A 21,093-nucleotide genomic window follows, 5' to 3' on the forward strand; every position below is an offset into this window, starting at 1 on the left:
CATCCTTTTCTCCCCTGTCATGTGGTTTGTGCACCCGCTATCGATTATCCAACTTGTCCCGCCAGATGCATAAACCTACATAAACAAATTTAGGCCTTGTTCTTAGGTACCCAAACGGTCTTGGGTCCTTTCACATTAGAAACAAGCACCTTGGGTACCCAAACACAAGTCTTAGGACTCATGTGTTTGTTATTGGCAACTACCTTGCCTGATTTGTTAGTGAGCACAAAAGATGCATCAAAAGTCTTAAATGAAATGCTATGTTCATTGGATGCATCAACAATCTTTTTCTTAGGCATTTTGATATGAGTTGTATGCCTAGAGCTAGAAGCCTCGTTATTATACATGTAAGCATGATGAGAAACAGAATGAGATTTTCTAGCATGAATTCTTCTAATTTTGTGCTTAGGATAGTTTTCAGGATATAAAATGTAACCCTCCCTATCATGAACTATGGGAGCCTTACCCTTAACAAAGTCAGAAAGCATGTTCTTAGGGGCATTAAGTTTGATGTTGTTTTGGCTTCCTTGTTGGAAACAAATGCCATCCTTAATGTCAGGGCGTCTCTCATTATAGAGCAAGCTACGAGCAAATTAAAATTTTTCATTTTCTAACTCATGCTCGGCAATTTTAGCATTTAAATTAGCTATGTGATCATTTTATTCTTTAATCATAGCAATGTGATCATTCATAGCATCGATATTAACATCTCTACATCTAGTGCAAATAGTGACATGCTCAACAGTAGATGTAGAGGATTTGCAAGCATCCAATTCTTCAACCTTAGCAATTAAATTAATATTTTCAGTTCTAAGACAAGAAATTGAATCATTGCAAATATCAAGCCCTTTAGACAAGTTTTCACATTTTTCTACTTCAAGAGCATAAGCATCTTTTAGCTTAACAAATTTTCTATTTTCCTTAACAAGCAAGTCCTCTTGGCATTCCAAGATATCGTCGTTCTCGTTAATGGTTTCTATCAATTCATTAATCTTTTTCTTTTGATCTTTGGTAAGGTTTGCAAAAATAGAAGTTAAATCATCATTATCATCACTAGAGCTACCCTCATCATCGAAAGTAATGTATTTAGGGGTATCTCTAGAATGTACCTTCTTCTTTTTGCTATAGTTATTAGCCATGAGGCATTTGTGGCCGACGTTGGGGAAGAGAAGGCCTTTGTTGACGGTGATGTTGGTGGCGTCCTCATCGGAGGAGTCAGTGGAGTTCTCGTCGGAGTCCCATTCCCGCCCCATGTGCGCCTCGCCACCCTTCTTCTTGTTGTAGTCTCTTTTCTTTTCCATCTTCTTCTTCCCTTTCTTGTCGTCGTTGTGGGGGACAGATATTCCCCGGGTCCACTAGAAGGCGAAAACCCTACTTGGGGCCACAAGCCAGTCGCCCCGCAAGGTCGTCACGTCGTGGGCCGGACAGAGACTACAGTTGAAATGGGCCGACCTAGGAAGCAATGGGCTCACATCCGTATTATTCACGGATTGGGTGTGATCTCGTGGAAGCTATTCGTTTTTTCCCGCGCCTAACGCCCTCAAACGCCGGGGATATCTCGGAATGGTGCTGCCGGGTTTTCCTTGGGATAAGCAAAGTCTGTTCGCTATTAGCTAGGAGATAAGCTAGAAGAGTCTTATCAGCATGTGCGTAGGGAGTGCCCCACAGTCCTGTATATAAGGCCTAGGGGGAACCCCATCATTTTCATCTCAATTAGCACCTCTCCATTTGGGAGACACCACTTGTAAACACAACACGCATACAAAGCCATCCCAAGAAGTAGGGTATTACGCCCCTCAAAGCGGCCCGAACCTGCAGAAAATCGCCTGAATCTCTCTCGTCCTTCCAGCATGAACCATCGAGTTACAATCAGCGACATCGTCCTACCCAAAAGCATCCCGAGGGTATCCCCGGGTGTGTGGTCGGACACTAAACACCGACAGCTGGCGCGCCAGGTAGAAGATGTGTCGTTGATCAAAGTTAACTCCATGGCCGTCATCTTCAAGAACAAGATCACTCTTAGCCCAGGAGCTATGTTCTGCTTCGAAACCATCTTGTGCATAGCGGACATAGAGGGAACTCTGCACCGTGTAGCAGATCCTCCCGAGAAGAGACCCTCCTCGGCAATCTCGAGAGAAGCCGAAGCGAGTTTGCGAGCCACGCCCCTGCTCACAGCTTGGGGGAAGATGGTCCCTCGCAAGCCAGGACTCAGGAGCCCTCGGAAAGGGAAGACAAATCAGTCGGGGTTTCACCAACCCGAAGAACTCTGTTGCCTACCTCGCCCTCTAAGGAGTGGACACGGATCACTCAGAGGAAGGAAGTGAATATCCCATACCGGGGAAGGAAAATACACCGATCCATCCTCCCGGTACCTTCGCCCTCAAAGGAGGATGGGAAGAAGAACACCATCATACCTGCTCCTTTCTACCCTGACGTACTCTTCATTCAGGGGAGATTGGAGTCATCGCCCATCTCTGACGATGAGCCTACCATGCAGGGGGAGGAATCTCCCCAGCGTGATGCCCGACGACGGAGAAACAGACGCCAGAATGTGCGACGACATCACAAAGCCTCGGAAGTGGGGGAAACTTCTGATGAACGAGTACACCGAGAAAAACACAACTCCCACCACTGCGATCGCCGACAGGCTTAGGAGCGAGAGCGAGAACTAGTTGAACAAGATGTTAGACTCCGGCGGGAGAACCCTCCTCTCGCTCGAAACCTATACCCCGACTTCGCTCGAGCATTGAACACGCCGAGTGGAGTTGGAGGAGTGCTGGCGCAGATAGCCAACGGCCTTCCGCGAACCCCAGACACGGAGGGCTACCGGCGGCTGCTTACACAGGCGGCCAATCATCTTCTACACCTCGCTCATCCTATGAACGACCTACGTTACGCCATCAACAGCGATGAGACGCACGAAGCACCATCAGCACTTCACACGACTGACGGCATGAAAATGAGATAAGGTGTCGGGAGGAGTACGACTGAGATCATGGTGTACCGGTGCAAAGCTGTGCAACACGAATCGAGTCGGTGGCAGCTTCGACCAATAGTCCATTTCGGGGAGACGACCTAATATTGACTCCCCTCCCTAGGACCGACGGCGCGAACATCGGCAGGAAGATGCTTGCGGAGTCTTCGCGCTTACTCCTCGCCTCCAGGCCATCCAATGGCCTCCTAACTTCAAGGTCTCCAACGTCGACAAATATGAGCCTAAGTAGGACTCGGGAGGCTGGTTGGCCGTCTATACGACCGTCGCCCGAGCTATTGGGGCTATAGAGGATGTCATGACGGTGTACTTGCCCATTGTCCTGGGGCAGGACGCGATGCAATGGCTCTGACACCTACCTCGACACTGCATCGACGACTGGAGTGACTTTAGTCGCCGGTTTATCGTGAACTTCTAGTCTCTCTCTGATAAACCAGCACAGCCATGGGACCTTAAATCCATTAGGCGCTGGAATAATGAGACTCGCTCATTGTTCCTCAAAAGGTTTCAAATGATGAGGAACTGCATTCCTGAAGTCGCCGAAGCGGCTGTGATTGAAGACTTCTATCGGGGATCCAAAGATCCGGCCTTCATCCGGGCCATACTTCAAAAGGCACCGGCCACCTCCGAACAATTGTTCAGGGAAGCAGACATCTACATCACCACGGATGAGCGGGCCTTGGACCTCATCGGAGGCGCAAAATCCACACCGGCCAGCAACCGGACAAACACTGGGAAAAGAGGCCCTGTGAGGAGGTGCACCGTCGGGCCACCTGCCGCTCGAGCCCGCGGCGCACCCCACGAAGGAGTGCGAACACTGGACAAGATCCTCGACTCCCAGTGTCTGTATCACAAGGACATGCGGCACACCTTGTGGAACTGCAGAGATTTCAAACACTCCATTGGGCATGGCCGACCATTCCAACCACTACCACCTCCCCCGCCCCGAGGAGAGCCTGGCGAGCCTAGGCAACCTCAACAGCAGGATGGGGGGAGGGGTGGAGCTTTCTCGCACGTTGACAGGGAGGTCAACGTCATATTCGGGGGCTATGGAGCATAAGAAAGCAGGAGGCAACAAAAGATCAATGATCGGCATGTCCTAGTGGCCACGAACAGTGCTCTGGCTCCTTACCGATGGTCAGAATACACAATAACCTTTAGCCGAGCTGATCAATGGCTTAACTTCGATCACCGCGGCAAATATCCGCTACTCATTGATCCTATGATCCGAGAAAGCCGGGTGAAGAAAGTGCTAGTGGACGGTGGCAGCAGCATCAACGTCACCTTCCCCCAGACGCTCCAGGCCTTGGGGGTCGCCATCAAGGACCTCACTAAGTTGGATACTCCTTTCTTCGGCATCGTGCCGACCGAAAGGGAGTACCCACTGGGACATATCTACCTGTCCGTCTCCTTTGGAACCCTAGAGAACTACAGAACTGAGTTCTTGAGGTTAGAGGTGGCACGCTTCGACTGTGGGTACAACGCCATCATTGTAAGACCAGGACTGGCAAAATTCATGGCCATTCCGCACTACCCGTACATGATACTCAAGATGTCGGGGCCTCAGGGGATTATCACCGTGTGTGCTGACTTCCAAGGTGTCGTGGAACGCTTTCGGGGTGCCATTCAGACGGCTCTCACTGCCGGGCCCCTGGTAGCCCTTCCCGCATAGGCTGATAGCAGACTGGAGGATGAAAATTTCATGATCCCCTCGAATGAAGCTCCGGTTGCGACCTCTATGTGGCTGATTGAAGAAACTAAAAGGATCAATGTGGGATTCTCTGATGAACGCAAGACTGCAATCATCAGTTCCAGCCTCGACGATAAATAGGAAAGCGCGCTCGTCCAGTTCCTGCAAGACAATCGGGATGTGTTCACATGGCAACCTGCGGACATGCCGGGAGTCTCGAGGGAGCTGGCCAAGCACAAACTCAAAGTGTACCCTCAGGCAAGACCCATCCGACAGAAGTTGTGTCGTTTCACGCCTAACAAGAGAGAAGCCATTCGGGCAGAATTAGCTCACCTGGTGTCAGCAGGGTTCATTAGAGAAGTACTATATCCTGAATGGCTGGGAAACCCCGTTTTTTGTACTCAAAAAGAATAAAATTGATTGGCGCATGTGCATCGACTATACCGATCTCAATAAGCACTCTCCGAAGGATCCCTTTAGGATCCCTAGAATAGATCAGGTAGTTGACTTGACTGTTGGTTGTTCTATGCTCTCCTTCCTAGATTGCTACTCCAGATATCATCAGATCAGTCTAGCAAAGGAAGATGAGGAGAAGACTGCATTCATCACACCATTCGAAGCCTTTTGCTATACCTCCATGTCATTTAGCCTCAAAAACGCTGAAGTGACTTACCAGAGGGCTATTTAGACATGCTTAGCTAACCATTGGGACAAGCGAGTGGAGGCTTCTGTTGATGATGTAGTGTCACACCCGGTTTTGGAAGGCAAACCGAATGTGAACTATGTACGTGACAGGATCAGAAACTCACGTACACAGCGATTACATACTTGGACATCATCACACATTGCTCAAAGTAAAGAGCGGAAAGGTACTTTTATTACATCAAGATGTCCATGACATCCACAAAGTCTATAACATAGTCATTAACATTATCAAAGTGCGGAAAATGAAATGTAGTAGATAAGGCCTTCACAGGCAGCTGACTGGGTGTTTGCCACTAAGATAACTAGAACTCGTCGTAGTCCTGGAACTCCTCAAAGTCCTCCATGTTGCCAACATCTCCTCCTGAGCACTGAGTACAGTGGCGAAAACCTAGGGTGGGGTGGTTTTTAAAGCAAGGGTGAGTACACACCAACGTACTCAGCAAATGTCCCGTTTGCCTAAAGTGGACTAGCTATATGTGAGTTAGGGTTAAGCAGTTGTTTTTAGTTGGTCAAGTATTTATTACTATTAATAGAGCCAAGTTTTAGTAATAAACCCAGTTATTACCCAAATGTACTCCCTCCAAGAGGAAATACCAAAGATCATAATTATAACCGTCATCATTAACCAACATCATATAAGTATCCAAAGTTCTTCTAATCAAAGAGGATCCCAAGGCCTGTAACACCCGGGTTTTAGGGACCCGGGCGCGAACATAATCACCAGGTGTGCTGGGACCAAGTATCACACATATCATGAATCATGGTATAGAAACAAATGTTACAACTTTACTATATAATAGGAGTTTATGTACAAAATAAATCAAAAATTACATCAAAAGGAGACAACGATCCAGCAACCCAAAGTTGATTGGGAGACGACGACCTAGACCTCTCACGAACACATCGCAGCATCCACGATGCGCCTCATCCTATGGTACATGTTCTTGACCTGTGGGGGGTGTGAGACAGCAAGGGTGAGCTCACACACGTTCATCGCTCAACAAGTTGTGGGGAATAATGTGCATGAACTCTCCGAAGGTGGGAGCTCATGTGAAGTGTAAGTTTTACCAAAGAGAATGGTTAAAGCTGAGCATTGCTTTTAAAGTTGGTCAAAATTTTATCAGCAGTTACTAAGTGTAAGTAAATACCAAACCATAATAATAATAGAACAAAATTAATAATAAATCCCATGCAATGCAAATGACAAATTGAATTTAGTTTCATAATTTAATCATGCGAGAGTCCTGAGCTGCTCATGGCCGCGAGCACGACTAGTATACCAGTTTTACACTCTGTAGAGGTTGTACCCTATACCCACAAGTGTGTATCTCATGTCGCTAGGGTTAGCTAGACCCTTAGACACTACCGAGGTGAATGGCTAGGGATCCACTACGAGGCCTTTACAAAGTTCCACTAGCTTCCGAAAACCCGCTACAGTTTCTAGAAAAAGCAATGCAGGAATCCCTCGTCTGATCGCCATCGCAGCAAAATCAACCCAAGAACCTCCCTACACGCCTACACCCCTACTGCCCTTGCCCCTTTCGGGTAAGGTAGTCTTCCACTAGCTTTCCTAGTTAGTCAGCCAAGGGCGTCCCATTCCACCCTTGTGGTGGCACGTGTTTCTCAAGTTAAGCTCCATGTTCCAATTAAAATAACGATCTTGACATGAACATAAATAAAATAACAGAATAATTAGAACATGGACATAATGTAATATTAATCCCAAAACCATATAGAGCAATAGCAAAAAGTACCCAAATAGTTCAGGGGTAAACAAGGTATAAAGATAATTAGACTAGGGTGGCCTATTAGGTCCCATCAAAATTAAGCCTATCCATTAATAAGTGATTATAAATAACATTATTGGGTAAATAAAAGTGATCAAGAGCACAACTTGCCTATGACATGAGATTCCAGGTACCAGGATGATCTTCTGATAACTCGTGACCTCACTGCTAGTCGTAGCAATACAAACAAACATGGTATAGAGAAAATTAACATCACACCAAACATAAGAACAGACTGAATAATAATGACCTACGCGAAGCTACGAGATCGTGGGTTTGAGAATCACTAAATTCGGAGTTACGGTTAAGGAGTTATGATTTATGAAAGACCTATGTGATTTAACTATTGAACTATATTATAAGTTGATTAGTATACATCATATGAGAGAATATCTTATAAATAATTAACTCAACCTTTAATCTAAGTCATTTTTTGATTAAAGATCATCTAGTGAAATTATAACCATAAGATCAGAATACTATATTAACAAAGCTAATCCCAATAAACATAGATTAATCCAATTAGTTACTTAATTATAGAAGTATGTGATATCACATAATTAATGTTGCTACTGTGTAGTAAATATTTCTATGAGGCTAATGCAATTTGAATGAATCGAATCGGGTATAAAACAAATTAGTTATGATTTTCCGAAGTCTGTATGTGCTTGATACAAAATTAAATAGGTGATCAAATTTAATATGGGTTTCATGTTAAAACAGTGGTACTAAGTGATAAAAAATATTATTACAAAATTATAGGAACTGGAATAGATCAATTTGGACTTACTATGAATTTTCTAGGAATTAAACAAGTTTCTGTAATTAATTTTATACTAAAAATTCATTTTCTAAATGATTTTCTCGGTTTTATTAACTGTCTGGACTGCGCACCAAAAACAGAGAAGTGTAGGGCCTTCCGCGTAAGAAATCCGAGACTCAGTGCACAGTCACACAGGATAGCAGGTTTATTTTTAAATAATCTAGGAGCTCATATAAAAGACGACCAGCCGAAGGGGTATGATCTAATATGGGCCATTGGATCTGAGTTCCGCGGTCGTGATTAGATCAGGTTATAAGCGAACCGGTGCGTAATGTGGGTAGCCCGATCTGGGATCAGCGGACCAAGGTGCGCCAAGTCATAATTTAACCGGAGCCCACGGATTGCCATCTGGCGATCCGGGTTTTAAACGTCGAAGGGGTATGCATCTTTTAATCGGGAACGCTTGTTCTGAAATCAACGGCCAAGGTTGCCCCAACCCTGGATCTAACTACAGCCACCCAACCCGAGCTGGACGGCCCAGAGAGCGTCCTCCTCCCCAGAGCCGAGCCACGGCGATGCTGCCAACATTTCCCCACGGTGGAGCCCGGCGAGATCTATACCCGGCTGACCGAATCCCAATCCCACTAGTGCTATGAAATCCTGCAGACGTGGCAAAGCAGAATGGGGACTCACCGTAGGTAGGGATGGCGACCAGGGAGCGGTCCACGGCATGATGCGGCTTAGCAGCGGAGCACTAGCAACGGCGAGAAATTGCCGGTTCACCGATTGCTAATCTCGCTTGATGAGGCCACGTACACCAACCACGTGGTGAAAGTCACCTAGAGGGGGTGGATAAGCGGAAACTAAAATTTACAACTTTAAACACACTACAAGTCGGGGTTAGCGTTAGAACAAATGTCAAGTCCGGGAGAGAGGGGAAAACAAATCAACCAAGAAATAAAGCGGATGGACGCGGTGATTTATTTTACCGAGGTTCGGTTCTAAGGAACCTAGTCTCCGTTGAGGTGGTCACAAAGACCGAGTCTCTTTCAACCCTTTCCCTCTCTCAAACGGTGACTTAGACCGAGTGAGCTTTCTTCCTTGATTTCTCGGGTCACTTAGACCCCGCAAGGACCACCACACGATTGGTGTCTCTTGCTTCGCTTACAAGGCTTTGAGAATAAGAATGAGAGAAAGAAGAAAGCCAACCAAGCAACAAGAGCAACTAAGAAACACAGGAGCGTTCCTCTCACAAGTCCTAAAGCACTAGAATTGAATTGAGGACTATGATTGGATCGGTGGCTTTGATTTGTGTCTTGGAGTGTTGCACTTTGCTCTTATATTGAATGAAGTGTGATGAATGCTTGGATGGTTGAAGTGGAGGTGGTTGAGGGGTATTTATAGCCCTCAAGCATCAAACAACCGTTGGGGTTGGGCTGCTGTCGATGGGCGCACCGGACTGTCGATGGGCGCACCGGACAGTCCGGTGCGCCACCGGACACTGTCCGGTGCGCCAGTCACGTCACCCAACCGTTAGGGTTTGGGCGCAGTCGACCGTTGGAGCCTTAGTCTTCTAGTGGCACCGGACAGGTACTGTTCACTGTCTGGTGTGCCTCTGACGGCTGCTCTGCTCTGCCGCGCACTGTTTGCGCATTGCTCATCTGGAATTCAGCTTTTGCAGGCGACCGTTGCACGAAGTAGTCGTTGCTCCGCTGGTGCACCGGATAGTCCAGTGGCACATCGGACAGTCTGATGAATTATAGCGGAGCGCACTCTAAGAAACCCGAGAGTGGAGAGTTCGGAGTTGTACGGTTCTGGTGCACCGAACACTGTCCAGTGGCACACCGGACAGTCCGGTGCGCCAGACCAGGGCACCCTTGGTTTTTTTGCTCCTTTCTTTTTGAACCCTTTCTTCAATCTTTTATTGGTTTGTGTTGAACATTTATGCACCTGTAGAATATATAATCTAGAGCAAACTAGTTAGTTCAATTATTTGTGTTGGGTATTCAACCACCAAAATTATTTATAGGAAAAGGTTAGACCCTATTTCCCTTTCAATCTCCCCCTTTTTGGTGATTGATGCCAACACAAACCAAAGCAAATATATAAGTGCAGAATTGAACTAGTTTGCATAAGGTAAGTGCATAGGTTACTTAGAATTAAACCAATTTACACTTTCACTAGATATGCATGGATTGCTTTCTTTCTTTTAACATTTTGGACCACATTTGTACCACTTGTTTTGTTTTTGCAAATCTTTTTGGAAATTCTTTTTCAAAGTCTTTTGCAAATAGTCAAAGGTATATGAATCAGATTGTAAGAAGCATTTTCAAGATTTGAAATTTCTCCCCCTGTTTCAAATGCTTTTCCTTTGACTAAACAAAACTCCCCCTGAATGAAATTCTCCTCTTAGTTTTCAAGAGGGTTTTAATAGATACCAATTGAAAATATATTTAGATGCTAGGTTTGAAAATATACCAATTGAAAATCAACATACCAATTTGAAATATATTAAAAAATTGAAGGGTGGTGATGCGGTCCTTTTGCTTTGGGCTAATACTCTCTCCCCCTTTGGCATTAATCACCAAAAACAGAGACTTTGTAAGCCCTTTAAACTTTCTCCCCATTGGTACAAATAAATAAGAGTGAAGGATTATACCAATTTGGAGTGCAGAGTAACGACGAAGGATAAAAGATACCGATAGAGTGGAGTGGAAGCCTTGTCTTCGTCGAGTACTCCATTTCCCTTTCAATCTACGACTTAGTATAGAAATACACTTGAAAACACATTAGTCATAGACATAAAAGAGATATGATCAAAGGTGTATAAATGAGCTACGTGTGCAAAGTTTTAATCAAAGTTCCGAGAATCAAGTATATTTAGCTCATTCCTAAGTTTGCTAAAGGTTTTTTCATCTAATGATTTGGTAAAGATATCGGCTAATTGTTCTTTGGTGCTAACATAAGCAATCTTGATATCCCCCCTTTGTTGGTGATCCCTCAAAAAGTGATACTGAATGTCTATGTTCTTAGTGCGGCTGTGTTCAACGGGATTATCCGTCATGCGGATTGCACTCTCATTATCACATAGGAGAGGGACTTTGCTCAATTTGTAGCCGTAGTCCCTGAGGGTTTGCCTCATCTAAAGTAATTGCGCACAGCAATGTCCTGCGGCAATGTACTCGGCTTCAGCGGTAGAAAGAGCTACTGAGTTTTGTTTCTTTGAAGCCCAAGACACCAGGGATCTTCCCAGAAACTGACAAGTCCCTGATGTGCTCTTCCTATCAATTTTACACCCTACCCCATCAGCATCTGAATATCCTATTAAATCAAAGGTGAATCCCTTGGGGTACCAAAGTCCAAACTTAGGAGTATAAACTAAATATCTCATGATTCTTTTCACGGACCTAAGGTGAACTTCCTTAGGATCAGCTTGGAACCTTGCACACATGCATACGAAAAGCATAATATCCGGTCGAGATGCACATAGATAGAGTAAAGATCATGTCATCGACCGGTATACCTTTTGATCTACGGACTTACCTCCTGTGTCGAGGTCGAGATGCCCATTTGTTCCCATGGGTGTCTTGATGGGCTTGGCATCCTTCATTCCAAACATGTTAAGTATGTCTTGAATGTACTTTGTTTGGCTGATGAAGGTGCCTTCTTGGAGTTGCTTGACTTGAAATCCTAGGAAATACTTCAACTCCCCCATCATAGACATCTCGAATTTTTGAATCATGATCCTACTAAACTCTTCACAAGTTGATTTGTTAGTAGACCCAAATATGATATCATCAACATAAATTTGGCATACAAACAAATCTTTTGCAATAGTTTTAGTAAAGAGAGTAGGATCGGCTTTACCGACTTTGAAGCCATTAGTAATAAGGAAATCTCGCAGGCATTCATACCATGCTCTTCGGGCTTGCTTGAGCCCATAAAGCACCTTTGAGAGTTTATACACATGGTTAGGGTACTCACTATCTTCAAAGCCAGGAGGTTGCTCAACATAGACCTCTTCCTTGATTGGTCCATTGAGGAAGGCACTTTTCATGTCCATTTGATAAAGCTTAAAGCTATGGTAAGTAGCATAGGCAAGTAATATGCGAATTGACTCAAGCCTAGCTACGGGTGCATAGATTTCACCGAAATCCAAACCTTCGACTTGTGAATAACCCTTGGCCACAAGTTGGGCTTTGTTCCTTGTCACCACACCATGCTCATATTGCTTGTTGTGAAATACCCACTTGGTACCTACAACATTTTGATTAGGACATGGAACTAAATGCCATACCTCATTCCTCATGAAGTTGTTGAGTTCCTCTTGCATTGCCAACACCCAATCCGAGTCTCTTAGTGCATCCTCCACCCTGTATGGCTCAATAGAGGACACAAAAGAGTAATGTTCACAAAAATGAGCAACTCGAGATCTAGTGGTTACCCCCTTATGAATATCGCTGAGGATGGAGTTCACAGGGTGATCTCGCTGAATTGCTTGATGGACTCTTGGGTGTGGCGGTCTTTGACCCTGTATCTCTTGATCATCTTCCTTATCTTGATCAACTTCATCTCCCCCTTGATCATTGTCCTCCTCTTGAGGTGGCTCATCCTCTTGATCTTCATCTTCATTGTCTTGAGCCTAATCCTCATCTTGAGTTGGTGGAGATGCTTGATTGGAAGATGTCAGTTGATCTTGTGCATGAGTAGGCTCTTTGGATTCCTTAGGACACACATCCCCAATGGACATGTACCTTAGCGCGACGCATGGAGCCTCTTCATCATCTAGCTCATCAAGATCAACTTGCTCCATTTGGGAGCCATTAGTCTCATCAAACACATTGTCACAAGAAACCTCAACTAATCCAGTGGATTTGTTGAAGACTCTATATGCCCTTGTGTTTGAGTCATAACCAAGTAAAAAGCCTTCTACAGCCTTAGGAGCAAATTTAGATTTTCTACCTCTTTTAATAAGAATAAAACATGTGACAGAACCTCCCAAGTTATTAGGCCCACCTACAATTGTCCTTGTCCATCGGACCTCAGACAACCCTGCAGGTGCACCTGAGCACTTGACAAGTTCGGTATCTGTATTCTTTAAATTGCCCAAGAGCGTTTCACCCGTCACACAGATATTACAACACATCAAAGGAATGAGTATGCGGAAGCAGTTACAGTAACTCACTTTATATTAAAGTATAGAAAGAGTAGTATTATTACAGACCAATAAATATAAGAGTGCTGGAGTAATATTATTACAACCCTGGGAGGCAAAAACCCCTCCCGATTAACAGTAAAAAGTTTTTAAAGGAGGACACTTCCTCCCGAGGCTTCAATCCTGGTTTTCTTCATTAGGCACCACCTTGGAACAAAAGCAACAAAAATTTGCTGCTTCCTCACCTACAACAACATGGGTTCGAAAACCCTGAGTATGGAGTGTACTTTTGCAAGTCTTACCCGTCAAAATAAAAGACTCTCAAGGATATGCTGGCTTAAGGGAGTCAAGGTAAGGCTTAATCAATAATCAAGACTCTTGTTTGCAAAAATGCTTACTAATGGTGGATCCTTAAAAGTCTAGTTTTATTAGCAAGTTAAGTCATTACCTGAGTTCTAGAGTTGTTTCTACCCTAGTTCAAGCACTTGCTCTATACTAGCCAATTTCTTATCAACCCTTCTTGTTCACTGGAATGCTATGTGTAGGGCAGTGACCAAGTCTTCATGTCCGAGAAGTAACGGCGATCCGAATCGATTAATACTCAGCTGAGGATCTCCAATCACACGACATATGTAGCACTTAACCCTTTCATATCTCAACTCGCCACCGGGGTTCTTAAGACTAGGTCAGGTTCATGCCAACCAAGAGCACAGATGCACCACCGTCCAGCCTCTTGCCACGGAGGGTACACGCTACTCTCGCCATCTCTCCACTCCCATTGCGTGTTATCTTATTCTGGTATTAGTCTGCCCGAGGCAAAACTTACCCATGATGAGGCATGTGATCAGTTAAAGGGTCCTCGATCATCAATCCTACATCGACAAGGTCCTTAATCGACTCAGACGGAGACACTACACCGAGACTCCCTTCTCGTGCAAGTCAACCGCCTGGTCTCAGCTTTATTATTTTCAACCCAATGTTTGGTAACTGGTAGAGGTACATCTTTTCCGATGTTGAACCCATCACGGCCATGATGGATCCACCATCAAGTTTTATTTTGAAAACATCCCACCCACTTGAAGCATCATCTTTTGTCAAAACAAAACATTTTGTTTTTCTAGAGCAAGTCTAAGCATAAGAAAAACCTTTTTGTAAAATAGGGGATCAAGGAAAGGTAATCAAATTCTCAAGGAAGGAAATGCAGCAACTTGTTTAGCACACAACTCCTATAACCTAATGCATCAAGCAAGTGAGGCAGATATTAAATCAGCAAGGATGTGGCAAATGCACTGGGGCTTGCCTTGTGTTATAGGTGAGTCAGGCTCTGCTCCATAGATGTCAAAATAAAACCAGTTCCCGGCCTGAGGTTCTTCAGGTGGTGGTGGTGTAGCTCTTGCTTCTTCAACTTCTACTTCTTCTTCGTTTTCTATATAACCATATATAATCATGAATGCTCATGTAATGCTTATGCAAATGCAAAGATAATAAAAGTATATTATCTAAAGTCTTGAATACAATTTTCCTTCATGGGACTCCAGGAATCTAGGGTTTTGGAGTGAGTAGGGTAGCTCATAGGGCAGACATCACTAGAAGACTAGGGTTTTAAGGTTTAGGCATCAAACATTGTCTAAAGCATACCAAACTTTACCCAAGGCTTCTAAATAACATTTAAAGCTTATCTAAAAATTTAGTGATTTTTGGAATTATTAATTAATTTCTAAAATTCCAGGGGTATGGGTTTTGGCTATTTTAAATACTCCATAATTCCCTATTTGGAATAAAAATCATAAAACTATTTTCATTAAATACTATAGAAAATTATGAACCTAGTAAAATTGGTCTTGCATTTTTAGCATTTTTCTATAATTTTCTAGAAATCCTTTAATCCTGACAGAAAAAGAAAAAGAGTCAATAGTTCTGGACCGAAACTGGCCCATGCCGGCCTAGCCTAGGCAGAACGTGCCCGTGTGCGCACGCCCGCGTGCCGACTTTGCAAAGAAGACCCCAACCTTTTAAACAACTCGAAAGAGTCCGTGGCACTATTTGTTTCAGTCGCTGACGTTTGCAAATAAACCCTCGCGCTTTTATTTCTTCACAACCCGAGGTCCACGACGTCGCACGGCGAAGAACCGAGCTCCGACGAACCTGTATCGGCCAACATAAGCAATGGCCAGTGCCCTAACTTGGCTGAAACCTAATTCAACACCTAACGAGCGTTTCTCCTCGATCAATTTCACAGTTCGAGCTCTAAATCACTCTGTCCACGGAGGCAGTGCAAACAGCGGATGAGCATGGGCGTTCCCGGTGATATAGGGCAGTCTAGTTTAATCGAATGGGTCGAGGAGCATCAGTGGTATGTAAGAGTGCTGAAACAAGAGAGTAGAGGGCAAGACCGGACCTGAATTGCACTGACCATGGTGAGAGCTTGTTCACGGTGGCAGAAAATGGATTTGGGGGAACTGAGCAATTCGTGGGCTCTAGTGAGTAATTGGAGGCACGAGCGGGTGGATTGGATGCTGGAATACCTAACGGAGCCAAGAGTTTGCTCAATTTATAGGGCTCTTGAGCGGTGGCTCATGAATTTGAAGGAGACGCGCGGTGGCCGGAGAGGGGGAAGAGCACTGGCGCAAGCGATTGGTGGCATTTACCGTGGCGGGCTCACTGGTGATGACCGGGTGTGCTAGAGCGAGTCACTATGACGAAGTACTGCGTCTAGGCACGTGTCATCCGAGCGGCAGATGGCTAACTCCGGTGAACTTATCTGAATTCGGCCGTGAGCCAAGCGGACACGACGGCCGGGCGGAACAGTTCCCTAAGCTCAATAGCGGTGAAGATCTTTCTACCCCGAGGCATTATCCGGGCACAAGTGAGCACGAATCACCTCACCGGCATGAATCCACACGCGGGGGGGCGGGTCGCCGGCGGCTAGTTCACTAAACCAGCAGATCTTTTTGGTTACTGTACCATCAAGAACTTCTTCAGTCAGCTTGACAGAGCATGTTTGGGGTCGATTTGCTCCATATTTTATGTAGTGACCTGACCAACTCTCTGCATCAAAGTTGTAGCCTAACAAACTAGCTTTAACTTTGTTACAATGTTCACCAGCAAATAGTCACAGGATCTTACTCAAACTCGAGCTCTAAGTTCATCCAACTTCATTGTTACTGAAAATTCAGACCTAAGGCTGACTGACAACACAACTTTGAGCTTATTTTTCTCCAAACTTTGTATGTAATCAAAGATTACTTACTTAAGCAAAGTTGTTCTCCTATTATAGCTCTAGACTTTTGATGTATTGACCCTGGGCAAATTCTTTGTATTTTTAGAACTACAGAGCCCCTAAGTCAGCCTTGTGCACTGAATTTTAGACTTAGCCACATGGGGGGTGTTAAGTGGCTTTTTGCAAATAAGCCCAATTCACATCTTTTGACTTGCAAATCTTCAAATATGTGAACCATATGACTTGAGGTACCCTAACACCTTGGTTTTTGCACTTAGGTCCAAAAGTGTGCAAAATTTTACATATAACCCCCTAGGGTTTCAGTCCAGGGTTTTCTAGGGGTTTATTTAGGGTTTTTGGTACTTCTAAGGTTTGGGTGCCACTTAAGTCCATTAATGGTGATATTTTATGATCATTTCTAATGAGTTTTGAAGTTTTCTCTCATTTAGGCTTTATTTACACTTCTAAGCCCAGTTTGGGGTTAAGTACCCTACTCTAGGGCCTCACCCATGACTAGTCACATCCATACAACTTATTTGAAATTTTTGCCTAGTGAATGCATCCTAAGTGTAACAAGCACATGATATGCTAATGCTCATGATGTTATGCTCAAGTTTTAGTGATAGTAACACCAGGGGTGTTACATCCTTCCCCCCAAAAAAGAATCTTGTCCCGAAATTTAAAAGTCCTAGGGCAAGTAATGGAAAAGGAAATGTGTCATATTTTTATTTCCTTATTTTTTGTACAGGCAGGGGTGGTATGGGGTTTATTCTTCTAATATAACAAGTGTACATATCTCACAATTTACATGAAGCTAGAAAGCCTGGGAAATTCTTTTCTAAAAAGTCTTGAGTTTCCCAAGTAGCTTCATCTTCCGTGTGTTGGTTCCATTGTATCTTATAAAACTTGAGAGTTCTCCTTCGAGTAATCATGTCCTTTTGATCCAAGACTTGAATAGGATGTTCTAAATATGTCAAGTCTGGTTCTAAGGCAACATTCGTCACTTCAATGGTTCGATCTGGAACCTGAAGACACTTCTTCAATTGAGATACGTGGAACACATTGTGCACAGCAGACAATGTTTCGGGTAATTGGAGTCAATATGCCACTGGTCCACATTGTTCAAGAATAGGAAAAGGACCAATGTACCAAGGTGCAAGCTTCCCTTTTACCCCGAAACGTGATACCCCCTTCATTGGTGAAACTTTCCGGTAGACATAATCTTCAACTTGAGAGTACAAGGGTTTGCGTCGTTTGTCTCCATAACTCCTTTGGCGAGCTTGGGCTTCTTTCAAATTATGTATTATTTGTTGAACCTTCTCTTCTGTTTCTTTTACCATGTCAGGCCTGAAAAACCATCTTTCTCCTGGTTTAGACCAGTTTAACGGAGTACGACACCGTCGTCCATACAAAGCTTCAAAGGGTGCCATTTTGATGCTCTCTTGATAGCTATTATTGTATGAGAACTCCGCTAATGGTAAGCAGTCATCCCATTTCTGCGGAAACTCAAGAACACATGCTCGCAACATGTCTTCAAGTATCTGATTTACTCTCTCATTCTGCCCACTAGTTTGGGATGATAGGCCGAACTGTGGAGCAACTTAGTACCCAAAGATTTGTGAAGTTCTTCTCAGAATTTGGATACAAATTGAGGTCCACGATCCGACACTATTGTCTTCGAAACACAGTGCAAACTGAGAATACGAGTGATATACAGTTCCGCATATGCGATTACTGGATACTTTACTTTGACTGGGAGAAAGTGGGCAATCTTTGTAAGTCGATCAATGATAACCCAAATAGAATCATATCCTTTTGCTGTTCTGGGTAATCCCACAATGAAGTCCATGCTTATGTCTTCCCATTTCCAAGTTGGGATAGGTAATGATTGCAATGGACCAGCAGTTTTCATATGTATGGCTTTGACACATCTACAAGTGTCGCATCTCGCCACATAGCGTGCAATCTCGATCTTCATCTTGGTCCACCAATAATGTTGCTTTAGATCATGATACATCTTAGTGCTTCTGAGATGAATAGAATAGCGACTAAGATGTGCTTCATCTAAAATTTGCTGGTGGACTTCATTATTATTGGGCACCACTATGCGGTTGTTAAACCATACAATGCCTTGATTATCTTTTCTGAAACAGTTTGCCTTACCGGCCTCTATTTTCTCATGAATGTGTTTCATACCCTCATCGCTTCTTTGTGCATCAATTATCCTTTGCAGAAGAACCGACTCAAGCTTCAAGTGATTTAAAGTTCCATGTTGAATCATTCCTAGGTTCAACTTCTCCATTTCTTGGCATAATGTAATGTCAGAAGTCTTCATCGTAAGACAATGACAGGAAGCCTTGCGACTTAGTGCATCTGCCACTACATTGGCCTTGCTTGGGTGATAGTGGATTTCCAATTCATAATCCTTAATCAGCTCAAGCCATCTCCTCTGCCTCATATTTAGCTCTGACTGGGTAAAGATGTACTTCAAACTTTTATGATCTGTATAGATATGATAGATATTCCCCAGCAAATAATGACGCCATATTTTCAGGGCATGAACCACAGCAACTAATTCCAGGTCATGAGTTGGATAATGTTCCTCATGCCGGCGCAACTATCTTGAGGCATATGCTACAACTCGGCCTTCTTGCATCAAGACACAACCTAAACCACTGCCTGATGCGTCACAATACACATCAAAAGGCTTTTCAATGCCCGATTGATCTAATACCGGAGAAGTGGTCAATAACACCTTTAGCTGCTCGAAGGCTTCATCGCATCTTGAAGACCAGTTAAATTTTGTATTGTTCTTCAATAAACTTGTGATTGGCTTCACAAGCTTGGAAAATCTAGAATAAATCGGCGGTAATAACCAGCCAGTCCAAGGAAACTTCGGACTTGATGTACCGTGGTTGGTGGTTTCCACTCCAAAATATCCTTGACCTTGCTAGGATCAACCGCAATCCCCTTGGCAGACAATATGTGTCCCAGAAATTGAATTTCCTCCAGCCAAAATGCGCATTTACTGAATTTAGCATATAGTTGATGCTCCCTTAAGCGCATTAATACGATCCGCAAATGTCGAGCATGCTCCTCTTCATTCTTGGAATATATCAAAATATCATCAATGAAGACCACCACGAATTTATCCAACTCAGGCATGAATACCGAGTTCATCAGATATGTGAAGTGGGCAGGAGCATTTGTTAATCCGAAAGACATAACAAGATATTCAAATAATCCATACCGCGTAGTGAATGCGGTTTTGGGTATATCTTCGGGTCAGATATGGATCTGATGATAACCTGACCTGAGGTCAATCTTGGAAAATACCCAGGCTCTGGTAAGCTGATCAAATAAGATATCAATCCGGGGAAGAGGGTACTTATTCTTGATTGTGACCTCATTAAGGGGTCTGTAATCCACGCACATCCGAAGCGTTTGATCCTTCTTCTTGACAAAGATGGCTGGACAACCCCAAGGTGACGAGCTTGGTCAGATAAATCCCTTTTCTAGCAGATCTTGTAATTGAGTCTTGAGCTCTGCCAATTCATTAGGAGGCATTCGATACGACCTTCTAGAAATAGAAGTCGTACTGGGCTTCAATTCAATCACAAATTCTACATCTCTCTCTGGAGGCAATCTAGGCAGATCTTCTAGAAAGACGTCTGGGAATTCACATACTACCGGAATATCTTGGATTTCTGGTATACTGGCTTCATAAACTCTGCCAAATGGTTTAGCTAGAATAGCTACGGGGATGGACCAGAGAACCTCTTCCTAGCCATAGCTCAACCTGATGGTTCTTAGATCAGTGTTGAGGATAGCTTTGTGCTGGGCTAACCAATTCATGCCCAGAATTACATCTATATCTTGGCCTTTCAGAACAATCATATTTGTAGGAAAGTCCCGGTCAGCCAATGTTACGGGCACATGGAAAGCCACTTCTTTAGTGAATATTTGTCCCCTAGGCGAATGAATAATAAACCCTTCCTTGATTCAATGCAAGGTGTCACACCCGGCTTTAAGGAACAAAGCCAGGTGCATCTCATACATGCGCCAAGAAGACAACATATATAATAACAGAGTGTATAGAGATAAATGTCACAATAATCAGAGTATTTATTACATAGCGGAAGACTTATTACAAAATAAAAGATAAAAGTAAAACGAACTAAGGATCGTCGGCGCCAATGTCGACTGAGAAACGCCACCTAGATCAGATCGTACTCCTCGCCTTGTGGCTCCTCCTGAACCACCTGCTCTTCTCCTGTGGGGGGGGTGTGAGACAGCAAGAGTGAGCTCACATACGTTCATCGCTCAACAAGTTGTGGGGAACCAGTGGACATAAACTCACAAAGGTGTGAGTTCATGTGATGTGTAAGGCTTAATCAATGATAGGGGTTAAAGCTGAGCATTGCTTTTAAGTAGTTGGTCAAAATTTTATTAGCAATTACTAAGTGTAAGTAAATACCAAACCATAAGTAAAGTAATAGAACACAATTAATAATAAACCCATGCAATGCAAATGACCAAATTGAATTTAAGTTCCATAATTTAAACATCAGAGAGTCCTGAGCTGCTCATGACCGCGAGCACGGCTAGTATACCAGTTTTACACTCTGCAGAGGTTGTACCCTTTACCCACAAGTCATGTTACCCATCTGCCAAGGGGTCGCGAATCCCATACACCTCTACCTAGGAAGCGCGGCAGGGCAACACTACGAGGCCTTTACAAAGTTCCACTAGCTTCCGAAAACCCGCTACAGTTTATGGGA

The sequence above is a fragment of the Zea mays genome, chromosome 8 (genome assembly GCF_902167145.1).
Source record: "Zea mays cultivar B73 chromosome 8, Zm-B73-REFERENCE-NAM-5.0, whole genome shotgun sequence".
Lineage (NCBI taxonomy): Eukaryota > Viridiplantae > Streptophyta > Magnoliopsida > Poales > Poaceae > Zea > Zea mays.